Source organism: Heterodontus francisci, chromosome 22, assembly GCF_036365525.1.
Source record: "Heterodontus francisci isolate sHetFra1 chromosome 22, sHetFra1.hap1, whole genome shotgun sequence".
NCBI lineage: Eukaryota > Metazoa > Chordata > Chondrichthyes > Heterodontiformes > Heterodontidae > Heterodontus > Heterodontus francisci.
This window is the reverse complement of record NC_090392.1, coordinates 30426942-30439597: the sequence shown is the minus strand read 5'-3', so window position 1 is coordinate 30439597 and position 12656 is coordinate 30426942.

Genomic DNA, 12656 nt, shown 5'->3' with positions numbered 1-12656 from the left:
GTTACAGTTTTATAAGACTTTGGTTCGGCCACATTTGGAATACTGCGTGCAGTTCTGGTCGCCACATTACCAAAAGGATGTAGATGCTTTGGAGAGGGTGCAGAGGAGGTTCACCAGGATGTTGCCTGGTATGGAGGGCGCTAGCTATGAAGAGAGGTTGAGTAGATTAGGATTATTTTCATTAGAAAGATGGAGGTTGAGGGGGGACCTGATTGAGGTGTACAAAATCATGAGAGGTATAGACAGGGTGGATAGCAAGAAGCTTTTTCCCAGAGTGGGGGATTCAATTACTAGGGGTCACGAGTTCAAAGTGAGAGGGGAAAAGTTTAGGGGGGATATGCGTGGAAAGTTCTTTACGCAGAGGGTGGTGGGTGCCTGGAACGCGTTGCCAGCGGAAGTGGTAGACGCGGGCACGATAGCGTCTTTTAAGATGTATCTAGACAGATACATGAATGGGCAGGAAGCAAAGAGATACAGACCCTTAGAAAATAGGCGACATGTTTAGATAGAGGATCCGGATCGGCGCAGGCTTGGAGGGCCGAAGGGCCTGTTCCTGTGCTGTAATTTTCTTTGTTCTTCTTTGTTCTTTGAACCTTCTCTGAACTGCTTCTAATGTTCGTATCTCCTTTTACAAATAAGGAGAACAAAACTGTACACAGTACTCCAGATGTGATCTCTCCAAGATCCTGTATAGCCGCTATTAAATTTACTTGAATACTTTTGTACTCAATTCCCCTTGCAATAGTCACCAACATTACATTTGTCACCTTAATCACTTGCTGTACCTGCATACTAACCTTTTGTGATTCATGTACCAGGACACGCAGATCCCTCTGTACCATAGAGTTCTGCATTCTCTCTCCATTTAAATAGTATGCAGATTTTTTATTCTTCCTGTCAAAGTGGACAAGTTCGCATTTTCCCACATTATTCTCCATCTGCCAAATTTTTGACCACTCACTTAACCTATCTCTCTCCTTTTGTAGACTCTTCACCTCCTCTTGGCAACTTACTTTCCTTCCGATCTTGACATCGGCAAATTTAGCTACCATACATTTGATCCCTTCATCCAAGTCATTGATATAAATTGTAACATAGTTGAGGTCCCATCACTGATCACTGTGGCACTCCACTACTTACAGCTTGCCAACCTGAAAAAGTGCCATTTATCCCTACTCGCTGCCTCCTGTTAGCTAACAGTCCTTTATCTGTGCTGATCTGTTACCCCCTAAAATATGTGCTCTCATTTTGTGTAGTAACCTTTGATGTGGCATCTTATCAAATGCCTTTTGGAAATCTAAGTGCACCACATCCACAGGTTTTCATTTACCCACCTTGCTTGTTACTTCCTCGAATAACACTAACGAATTAGTTCAACAAGATTTCCCTTTCACAAAGCCATGATGACACTGTCTGATCCCATTGTGATTTTCTAAGTACCCTGCTATAACCTCCTTAATAATGGATTCTAGCAATTTCCCTATGACAGATATTAGGCTAACTAGCCAATACGTTCCTGCTTTCTATCAGCCACCTTTCTTGAATAAAGGTATTACATTTGCTATTTTCCGATCTGCTGTGACTGTCCCATAATCTGTGGAATTTTGGATGATAATAACCAAACCCTCTACTATTTCTGCAGCCACTTCTTTTAAGACCCTAGGATGCAGGCCATTGAGCTCTGGGGACTTGTCAGCCTTAGGTTCAATAATTTTCCCAGCACCTTTTCACCTCCATTTCACCTGTTCACTTTCAAGTATTTTTGGCAGGTTTTCTAAGTATTCTACAGTGAATACAGACACAAAATACCTGTTCAACACCTCTGCCATTTCCTTGTTTTCCATTGTCAATTCCCCAGACACACTCCCCAGAGGATCAACACTACAATTAGTTACTCTTTTCCTATTTAAATGCCTGTAGAAACTCTTGCCATCTGTTTTATATTACTAGGCCCAACCATCTTCAGCTTCTTCATCAATGACCTTCCTTCAATCATAAGGTCAGAAGTGGGGATGTTCGCGGATGATTGCACAATGTTCAGCACCATTCGTGATTCCTCAGATACTGAAGCAGTCTGTGTAGAAATGCAGCAAGACCTGGACAATATCCAGGCTTGGGCTGATAAATGGCAAGTAACATTCGTGCCACACAAGTGCCAGGCAATGACCATTTCCAACAAGAGAGAATCTAACCATCTCCCCTTGACATTCAATGGCATTACAATTGCTGAATCCCCCACAATCAACATCCTGGGGGTTACCATTGACCAGAAACTGAACTTCAGTAGCCATATAAATATCTTGGCTACAAGAGCAGATCAAAGACGAGGAATCCTGTGGTGAGTAACTCACCTCCTGACTCTCCAAAGCCTGTCCAATATCCACAAGGCACAAGTCAGGAGTGTGATGGAATACTCTCCACTTGCCTGGATAGTTGCAGCTCCAACAACACTCAAGAAGCTCGACACCATCCAGTACAAAGCAGCCCGCTTGATTGGCACCTCATTTACAATATTCACTCTCTCCATCACCAATGCAGAGTGGTAGCAGTGTGTACCATCTACAAGATGCACTGCAGCAATGCACCAAGGCTCCTTAGACATCACCTTCCAAACCAGCGGCCTCTACCAACTAGAAGGACAAGGGCAGCAAATACATGTGAACACCACCACCTGCAAGTTCCCCTCCAAGTCACACACCATCCTGACTTGGAACTATATCGCCGTTCCTTCCCTGTCGCTGGGTCAAAATCCTGGAACACCCTTCCTAACAGCACTGTGGGTATACCTACCCCAAATGGACTGCAGCGGTTCAAGAAGGCAGCTCACCACCACCTTCTCAAGGGCAATTAGGGATGGGCAATAAATGCTGGCCTGGCCAGCGTCGCCCACATCCCATGAATGAATAAAAAAAAACTAGCTAGTTTTCTCTCATACTCTTCTTTTCCCTCTTAATTAATTTTTTCATCATTCTTTTCTTGTTCTTAAAATCTGACCAATCATCTGACATACCACTAATCTTTGCAGATTTACCCAGTATTTCTTTTAATTTGATATTATTCTTAACTTCCTTATTTAGCCATGGATGATGCATTCTTTTCAAAGAATCTTTCTTCCTCATTGGGATAAAACTTTGCTGAGAGTTATTAAATATCTCTTTAAAATTCTCCCACTGCATCTCTACTATCCTACTTTTTAACCTAGTTTCCCAGTTCACTTTTCTAGCTCTGCCTTCGTAACCTTCTAATTACTTTTATTTACGATTAAAACGTTAGTCCCGCACCCACATTTCTGCCCTACAAACTGAACGTGTAATTCTTTTCTGTTATGATCACTATCACCTTGAGGCTCCTTTACCATGAGGTTATTGATTAATCCTGTCTCAATGCACATTACCAGGTCTAGAATAGCCTACTCCCTAGTAGTCTCTAGAATGTACTGCTCTACAAAATTGTCCCAAATACACTCTATGAACTCATTTTCCAGGCTACCTTTGCCAATCTGATTTACCCAATCTACATGTAGATTAAACTCACCCATGACTACTGCGATATCTTTCTTACATGCCCCATTTAGTTCTTCCTGTATACTCTGTCCTACAGTGTAGCAACTGTTAGGAGGCCTGTAAACTACTACCACAAGTGCCATCTTACCTTTCCTATTTCTTATCTCTGCCCAAACTAATTCTACATCTTGCTGTTCTGATTAAGGTCATCTTTATATTGTACTAATGCCATCCTTAATTTACAAAGCTACTTCATCACCTTTTGCTAGCTTCTTGTCTTTTCAAAATGTTGCGTGCCTTTCAATATTCAGGTCCCAGCCTTGTCGACCTTGCACCACGTCTCTGTAATGGCTATCAGGTCATACATATTTATTTTCTATCTGTGCTAACAATTCATCCATTTGATGTGAAGCTGGGAACTTGGTAAGTGAGGGGGTTCGGTGAAGAGGAGAATTATAAATTAAGAAAAATAAATTTAATTAACACAATTAATATGGCAGGACAGGTGATGTGTCATAACTGCAGTATGTGGGACCTCTTGCATGCCACTGCAATCAATGGCAACCACATCTGTAGTAAGTGTCTGCAGCTTGAGGAGCTTTGGTTCAGAGATAATGAGCTGCAGACATTGTGATGCATCAGGGAGGTGGAAGGTTACCAGGATACTTTGTTCTAGAAGGCAGTCACACCCCCTGTGACAGGGTTATCTGAATTGGCCAGTGGTCAGGGACAGGAGGACATGACAGACAGGGAAGAGGATCAAAAGGTAGGAGTGGAGGATCCTCAGCCCTTGCAATGGAGCAACATGGTTAAGGTTCTTGCAGCTTGTATGGCCAAGAACAAGGGCTGCAGGGTGGATGAGCAGACTGACCATGGCACGATGGTACAGGAAGCTATTCAAGTGGGGAGAGTTAAAAGGAATGTATTGGTAGTAGGGGACAGTATAGTCAGGGGGATAGACACAGTTCTCTGCACGAGAGCGAGAATTCAGAAGGCTGTGTTGACTGCCCAGCGCCAGGGTTCGGAATAACTGCTCATGGCTGGAGAGGATCATGCAATGGGAGGAGGAGGATCCAGTTGTCATAGTCCATGTAGTTACAAATGACATAGATATGACTAGGAAATAGGTTCTGCATAGTGAGTATGAGGAGCTAGGCAGTAAATTGAAAAGCAGAAACTCAAAAGTAATACTCTCTGGGTTATTACCTGAGCCATGTGCAAATTGGCATTGGGTAAATAAGATTAGAGAGATGAATGCGCAGCTCAAAGACTGGTGTAGGAGAAGTGAGTTCTTGTTCATGGGGCATTGGCACCAGTACTGGGGAAAGTGGGGGCTGTACTGTTGGGGACAGACTTTTTTTTTAGAGATACAGCACTGAAACAGGCCCTTCGGCCCACCGAGTCTATGCCGACCATCAACCACCCATTTATACTAATCCTACACTAATTCCATATTCCTACCACATCCCCACCTGTCCCTATATATTTCCCTACCACCTACCTATACTAGGGGCAATTTATAATGTCCAATTTACCTATCAACCTGCAAGTCTTTGGCATATGGGAGGAAACCGGAGCACCTGGAGGAAACCCACGCAGTCACAGGGAGAACTTGCAAACTCCACACAGGCAGTACCCAGAATTGAACCCGGGTCGCTGGAGCTGTGAGGCTGCGGTGCTAACCACTGCGCCACTGTGCCGCCCAAAATTATTGTTGACTCAGAGTCAGAGCTGGGGTGTTTTAATCTGTGTCAGTATTCAGCAAGGATTAAAGTATAATTGTCAGATCACTGTCAGAGCAGGGTCATTTCAGTCTGTTTCAGTATTCAGGCAGGCGTAAAGTATTATTGTCAGCTCACTGTCAGAGCCAGGGTGGTTCAGTCTGTGTCAGTATTCAGACAAGGTTAAAATACTATTGTCAGCTCACTGTCAGAGCCATGGAGTTTCAGCCCGAACCTTGCTGGAAACCAGTGTTCGACCGAGTTTATTTTGCTGGGGAAGTAAAGAGGGCTTTCAACTAAATAGAAGGCGGGGGAGGGGAAGGGATCATCTAGGGTAAGATTGAGTAAATTAGAGGGAAATGACAAGCAAAAGATCAAGGTAACAGTAAAGGTAATGACAATCAGAGTATGGCAGGAAGGGACAGTGATTGTAAACTTAAGAGTATGCCAGCAGATAGGGCGAGAGTTTACAAAAACAGTAAAAAACTGAATTAAGGTCTCTGTATCTGAATTCCCACAACATTTGCAATAAAACAAATGAATTGCCAGCTCAAATAGAAATTCATGAGTATGACCTAATATCCATTGTAGAGACATGGCTACAAGGAAATCAAAGCTGGGACCTGAATATCCAAGGTGACATTCAGCAAGGACAAGAAGCTAGGAAAAGGTGGTGGGGTAGCTCCGTTAATTAAAAAGGGCATTCGTATTGTAGTGAGAGATGACCTTGGTTCTAAAGATAAAGGCGTAGAATCAGTTTGGTGGAACTAAGAAACAGCAAGAGGCAGAAGAAATTGGTGGGAATTGTTTATAGGCCACCAAACAGAGTGGTAATGCAAACCACAGTATAAGTCAGGAAATTAAAGGTGATTGTAACAAGGACAATGCAGCAATCATGGGGGATTAAATCTACATATAGACTGGGTAAACCTAAGCAGTACTGATTTGTAGAGGACAAATTCTTAGAATGTGTGCGAGATGGTTTTTCAGAGTAGTACGTTGAGGAAACAACTAGGGAATGGGCTATTTTAAATCTAATATTGCACAATGAAAAAGGGCTAATTAGTAATCTTGTTGTAAAGGAGCCTTTTGGAAAGAGTGACCATAATATGAAGAATTTTACAGAAAGTTTGAAAGTGATGCTGACTGGTGAGTAAGTCCTGGTGGGTATTTTTCAAACTGGGTTGAATTGCAAGTCATTGTTTTAGCAAGACTTAGTTGTTTTTTAAAATTATAATCGTCTTCTAAAGTTTTAAATTTAAAGGGTTTAGTCATGACAGGAGAGCTTAAAGCCGTGGTTTGCTCCCCTTGCAGCATGTGGGAATCCGGGAACATTTCCAGTCCCCGGGACCAGCATGTGTGCAGGAAGTGTGTCAGCTGCAGCTCCTGGAAGCTCGGGTTTCAGAGATAGAATGGCGGCTGGAAACACTGTGGAGCATCCTTGAGTCTGAGAGCATCGTGGATAGCACGTATAGAGAGTTGGTCACACCGCAGCTGAAGGGACTTGAGGAAGGAAGGGAATGTGTGACTACCAGGCAGTCCAAGATAAACAGGCAGGTAGTTCAGGAGTCCCCTGGGGTCCCGCTTGCAAATCGGTATTACATTTTGGACGCTGATGAGGCTGCTTTCCTTCAGGGAGCGCAGACAAAGCCAAGCTTCTGGCACCGCAAGCAGCCTGTCTGTACAGGAAGGGAGAAAGAGAGGAAGAGCAATAGTAATAGGGGATTCTATAGTCAGGGAAACAGATAGGCACTACAGTGGCCGTCAACGTGACTCCAGAATGGTGTGTTGCCTCCCTGATGCCAGGGTCCGGGATGTCACTGAGCGGCTGCAGGGCATCCTGAATGGGGAGGGTGATGAGGCAGAGGTCATGGTACATGTTGGTACCAATGAAATAGGTATTGAAGGATGGGGTCTTGCATCAAGAATTCAGGGAGCTAGGCAGCAGACTAAAAAGCAGGATCTCTAGGGTTGTAATCTCTGGATTACTCCCAGTGGCACATGCTAGCGAGTATAGAAATAGGAGAATAGCACAGATGAACACGTGGCTTAAGAGTTGGTGCAGGAGGGAGGGTTTTAGATTCCTGGACCACTGGGACCGTTTCTGGGGAAGGTGGGACCTGTACAAGTGGGACGGTCTACATCTGAACCACAGGGGGACTAACATCCTTGCTGGTGGGTTTGCAAGTGCTGTTGGGAGGAGTTTAAACTAATTTGGCAGGGGGAGGGGATGCAGACTCCTAGCAGAATAGGGACACAGCTAAACACAGGAAAGCGAACAAGTCAGAGGGAATACAGCGGATGTAAGTTTCAAAGGAGTAAGACCAGGATGGAAGGCCTCTACTTTAATGCCAGGAGTATTGCAGGTAAAACAGATGAGTTAAGGGCAAGGATTGACACGTGGAATTGTGATATAGTAGCCATCACGGAGACATGGTTGAGGGAGGGGCAGAATTGGCAGCTCAATACCCTGGGATATAGAATCTTCAGGCGGGACAGAGGAGGGGGTAAAAGAGGAGGGGGCATTGCAATATTAGTTAAGGAGTCAGTTACTGCAGTAAGGAGAGATGATATCTTGGAGGGGCATCAAATGAAGCTTTATGGGTAGAGTTTAGGAATAAAAAAGGGACAGCCACATTGCTAGGTGTTTATTATAGACCCCCAGATAGTCAGCGGGAAATTGAGGAGCAAATATGTGCGCAATTTACAGAGGTGTGCAAAAATAATAGAGTAATTATATTAGGTGATTTCAACTTTCCCAACATTAATTGGGATAGTCATTGTGTTAAGGGCTTAGATGGAGTGGAATTCTTAAAATGTACACTGGAGAACTTTTTAGCTCAATATGTGGAGGATCCAACAAGGGAGGGTGCAGTGCTGGACCTAATTCTGGGGAATGAAGCCGGACAGGTGGTTGATGTGTTGGTGGGGGTGCATTTTGGTGACAGTGACCACAGCATGGTACAATTTAAGCTTGTTATGGTGAAAGAAATAGACAATTTGCAAAAAAAGGTTTTGGATTGGGGGAGAGCGAATTTTAGTAAAATAAGGCAGGGTCTGGCCAAGCTGGAATGGAAAGAGTTACTTGTAGGGAAATCTACAGAAGAGCAGTGGGGGGCATTCAAAAAGGAAATGGGAAGGGTACAGGCCCAACATGTTCCCTCTCGGGTAATAGGTAGGAGCAACAAGCCCAGAGAACCATGGATGACCAGAAACATTCAGGGTACGATGAGAAGGAAAAGAGAGGCTTTTAGCAAATACAAAGAGAGCAAATCAATGGAAGCATTAGTGGAGTACAGAAAGTGTAGGATGGAGCTGAAGAAAGCAATTAGGAGAGCAAAGAGGGGATATGAGAAAGCTCTGGCTGGTAAAAGTAAGTAAAATCCCAAGATATTCTATAAGTATATCAATGGGAAGAGGATAACCAGGGAAAGAGTAGGACCCATTAGGGAACAAGGGGGAAATTTGTGGATACAGCCAGTGGACATTGGTAGGGTGTTGAACGAATACTTCACATCTGTCTTCACCCAAGAGAATGAGGATGCAGATATGGAACTTAGAGAGAGAGAGACTGGGAGGTTCTTGAGAAAATTGTCATAGGGAGTGACAAGGTATTGGAGGTTTTGGAAGGCTTAAAAGTGGACAAATCTCCAGATCCGGATGATTTGTGTCCCAGGATGCTGTGGGAGGCGAGAGTGGAGATTGCAGGGGCACTGACCCTAATTTTTAATTGCTCTCTGGCCACGGGGGAAGTGCCAGAGGACCGGAGAACAGCTAATGCGGTCCCACTATTTCAGAAAGGTTGTAGAGATAAGCCAGGGAACTACAGACCAGTGAGTCTCACATCAGTGGTAGGGAAACTATTGGAGAAAATTCTGAAGGAGAGAATCTATCTCCACTTGGAGAGGCAAAATTTGATTAGGAATAGTCAGCATGGCTTTGTCAGAGGGAGGTCATGCCTAACAAATTTGATTGAATTTTTAGAGCATGTGACCAGGTGTGTAGATGAGGGTAGTGCAGTTGATGTAGTTTACGTGCATTTCAGCAAAGCCTTTGACAAGGTCCCACATAGGAGACTTATCAAGAAAGCAAATGTACATGGGATACAGGGTAACTTGATAAGGTGGATTTAAAATTGGCTTAGCTGTAGGAGACAGAGAGTGATGACAGACTGATGACATTTAGTGACTGGAAGCCAGTGTCCAGTGGCATACCACAGGGATCTGTGCTGGGTCCCCTATTGTTTGTCATTTATATAAACGACATAGATGACTATGTTGGGATAGGATCAGTAAGTTCGCGGATGACACAAAGATTGGCCGAGTGAGGTGGAGTATCTTAGGTTACAGGAAGATATAGACGGGATGGTCAAATGGGCAGAAAAGTGGCAGATGGAATTTAATGCTGAAAAGTGTGAGGTGATACAGTTTGGAAGGAGTAATGTGACATGTATTATTCAATGAGTAGTTTGACACTGGGAAGTTCCGAGGAACAAAGGGACCTTGGCGTGTTTGTCCATAGATCTCTGAAGGCAGAAGGGCAGGTTAATAGGGTGGCGAAAAAGGCAAATGGGACACTTGCCTTTATCAATCGAGGCATGGATTACAAAAGCAGGGAAGTCATGTTGGAGTTGTATAGAGCTTCGGTAAGGCCACAGCTGGAGTACTGTGTGCAATTCTGGTCGCCACATTATAGGAAGGATGTGATTGCATCGGAGGGGGTGCAGAGGCGATTCACCAGGATGTTGCCTGGGATGGAACATTTAAGCTATGAAGAGAGGTTGGATAGGCTTGGGTTGTTTTCACTGGAGCAGAGAAGACTGAGGGGTGACCTGATCGAGGTGTACAAGATTATGAGGGGCATGGACAGGGTGGATAGGGAGCAGCTGTTCCCCTTAGTTGAAGGGTCAGTTACGAGGGGTCACAAGTTTAAGGTGAGGGGCGGGAGGTTTAAGGGGGATTTGAGGAAGAACTTTTTTACCCAGAGGGTAGTGATAGTCTGGAATGCCCTGCCTGGGAGGGTGGTCGAGGCGGGTTGCCTCACATCCTTTAAAAAGAACCTGGATGAGCACTTGGCACGCCATAACATTCAAGGCTATGGGGCAAGTGCTGGCAAATGGGATTAGGTAGACAGGTCAGGTGTCTTTAATGCATTGGTGCAGACTCGATGGGCCGAAGGGCCTCTTCTGCACTGTATTATTCTGTGATTCTGTGATTCAGTGATGCAGTTCAATCAGAAACTAGGGTCTTAAATCTAAGCAAAGGAAGCTATAAAAGTATGAGGGACAAATTGGCTTTAGTGGATTGGGAAACGACATGAAAAGGTGTGATGGTAGACAGGCAGAAGTTAACATTTAAAAAACGAATACATAGCTTACAACAAAAATACATTGCACAAAAACCCAGAAAGGAAAGTGTTCCAACTGTGGCTAATGAAAGAAATCGGGGATTGTATTAGATCAAAGGAAGGGCTGTATAAACCTGCCCACAAAATGGTAAGCCTGAGGATTGGGAGCATTTTCTAACTCTGCAAAGGAGGACCAAGAAAATATTAAGAAAGGGGAAATAGAATATGAGTGTAATCTAGCGAGAAACATAAAAACAGACAGTAACAGCTTTTATAAGTTATCACCCTCACGCCTCCTGCTCAGTGTTATGCTTCCCCCCCCACAGCACCACCTCCAGCAGCCCATTCCTGTGGGGCAGCATAACATTTCGGCCTGTGATTTGGCCATGTTGGTGTCTGTCTTTCTTTACAAGTTTCTCTCAACATATAACAGGCTTTGATGACAAAATGGTATTAAAATGCAGATGGCAGTACAGAGCATGATGCACAAAATAATTTCATCCCAGTGACCGACCCGCTGGGATGGTGAAAATTTTCGACGAGATTGTGTTGAGCCTCACTGTTTCTGAAACTGTGTGGCTGCAGTCTGTTGAGTGAATTCTGCAGGGTCCTCGTGTCCATCTAGTTCAACTACTGACTGCACGCTCTTTGGTGCATTTGCTCATAAGAGGCTGATTTGCTCCTTGGATAGCACTTTCCAAACCCGTAACTTCTAACACCTAGAAGGACAAGGGCAGCAGATGCATGGGAACACCACCACCTGCAAGTTCCCCTCGAAGCGACACACCATCCTGAATTGGAACTATATTACTGTTCCTTCACTGTCGATGGGTCAAAATACTGGAACTCCCTTCCTAAAAGCAGTACATGGACTGCAGTGGTTCAAGAAGGCAGCTCACCACCACCTTCTCAAGGGCAATTAGGGATGGACAATAAATGCAATAAATAAAAGTAAAATCAATAAAAAATGACAATATTCTCTAATCCCCAAAAGTAGAAAATACGTATGAATGAAAATACAATAAAGCACAGTCAGCATGGATTTCACATGGGAAGACTTGAATAACCTTATCTTTGAAGATTCAACAGCAAGAGTAATACAACAGATATAGAAGAGCTTAAGTTAATAAAGCCTCATCCTTTTATGTGCTTTTTTTTTAGAGATACAGCACTGAAACAGGCCCTTCGGCCCACCGAGTCTGTGCCGACCATCAACCACCCATTTATACTAATCCTACACTAATCCCATATTCGTACCACATCCCCACCTGTCCCTATATTTCCCTACCACCTACCTATACTAGGGGCAATTTTTATAATGGCCAATTTACCTACCAACAAGTCTTTTGGCTTGTGGGAGGAAACCGGAGCACCCGGAGAAAACCCACGCAGACACAGGGAGAACTTGCAAACTCCACACAGGCAGTACCCAGAATTGAACCCGGGTTGCTGGAGCTGTGAGGCTGCGGTGCTAACCACTGCGCCACTGTGCCGCCCTAAAACTTGAACCAACAAATTGTGGGTTAACAAGCCAGCACACTAACTGACAGAGCTGGGTGTTGTGCTTTCTAGATTACCCTAAAGCAGGGTGTTAATGAGTTAAATCTTCAGGTTGCTGCAACCAGAACGGCCATTGTCCACTATCAGTTTTACTGTGATAAATAAAGGATGGAACATTCATTGTGAATCTATAGAAACAGTCTGGTTCTGCACACTGCAGACACAGCCACGTCATCACCAACCAGCTCTCATATAATTGATGCAGTTATTTGATTTCTCCCCATTAGCTACATGGAATTGATTTTAAAAGATTTTAAATTACAAGCAGTTTTTTTAATATTCAGCCTTTGAGAAGAAATCATTCCGTGGCCACAGTGGAGAGAGCATTGATTATGTAACAGTAGACTACCAGGTAACACAGTGAAAGCTTATCAGCTAATCTATAATTACTTACTTTTCTTACTTTTTCTCTTGCTATTCGGTTTTTGATCCTTTTCAGCTCCTGACTGTGGATATTATAATGATTTAATGTGAAAAGATGCACTGTGTCTCAGCCCCGGTGTATTGGCTCTTTCTCTGTACAGTG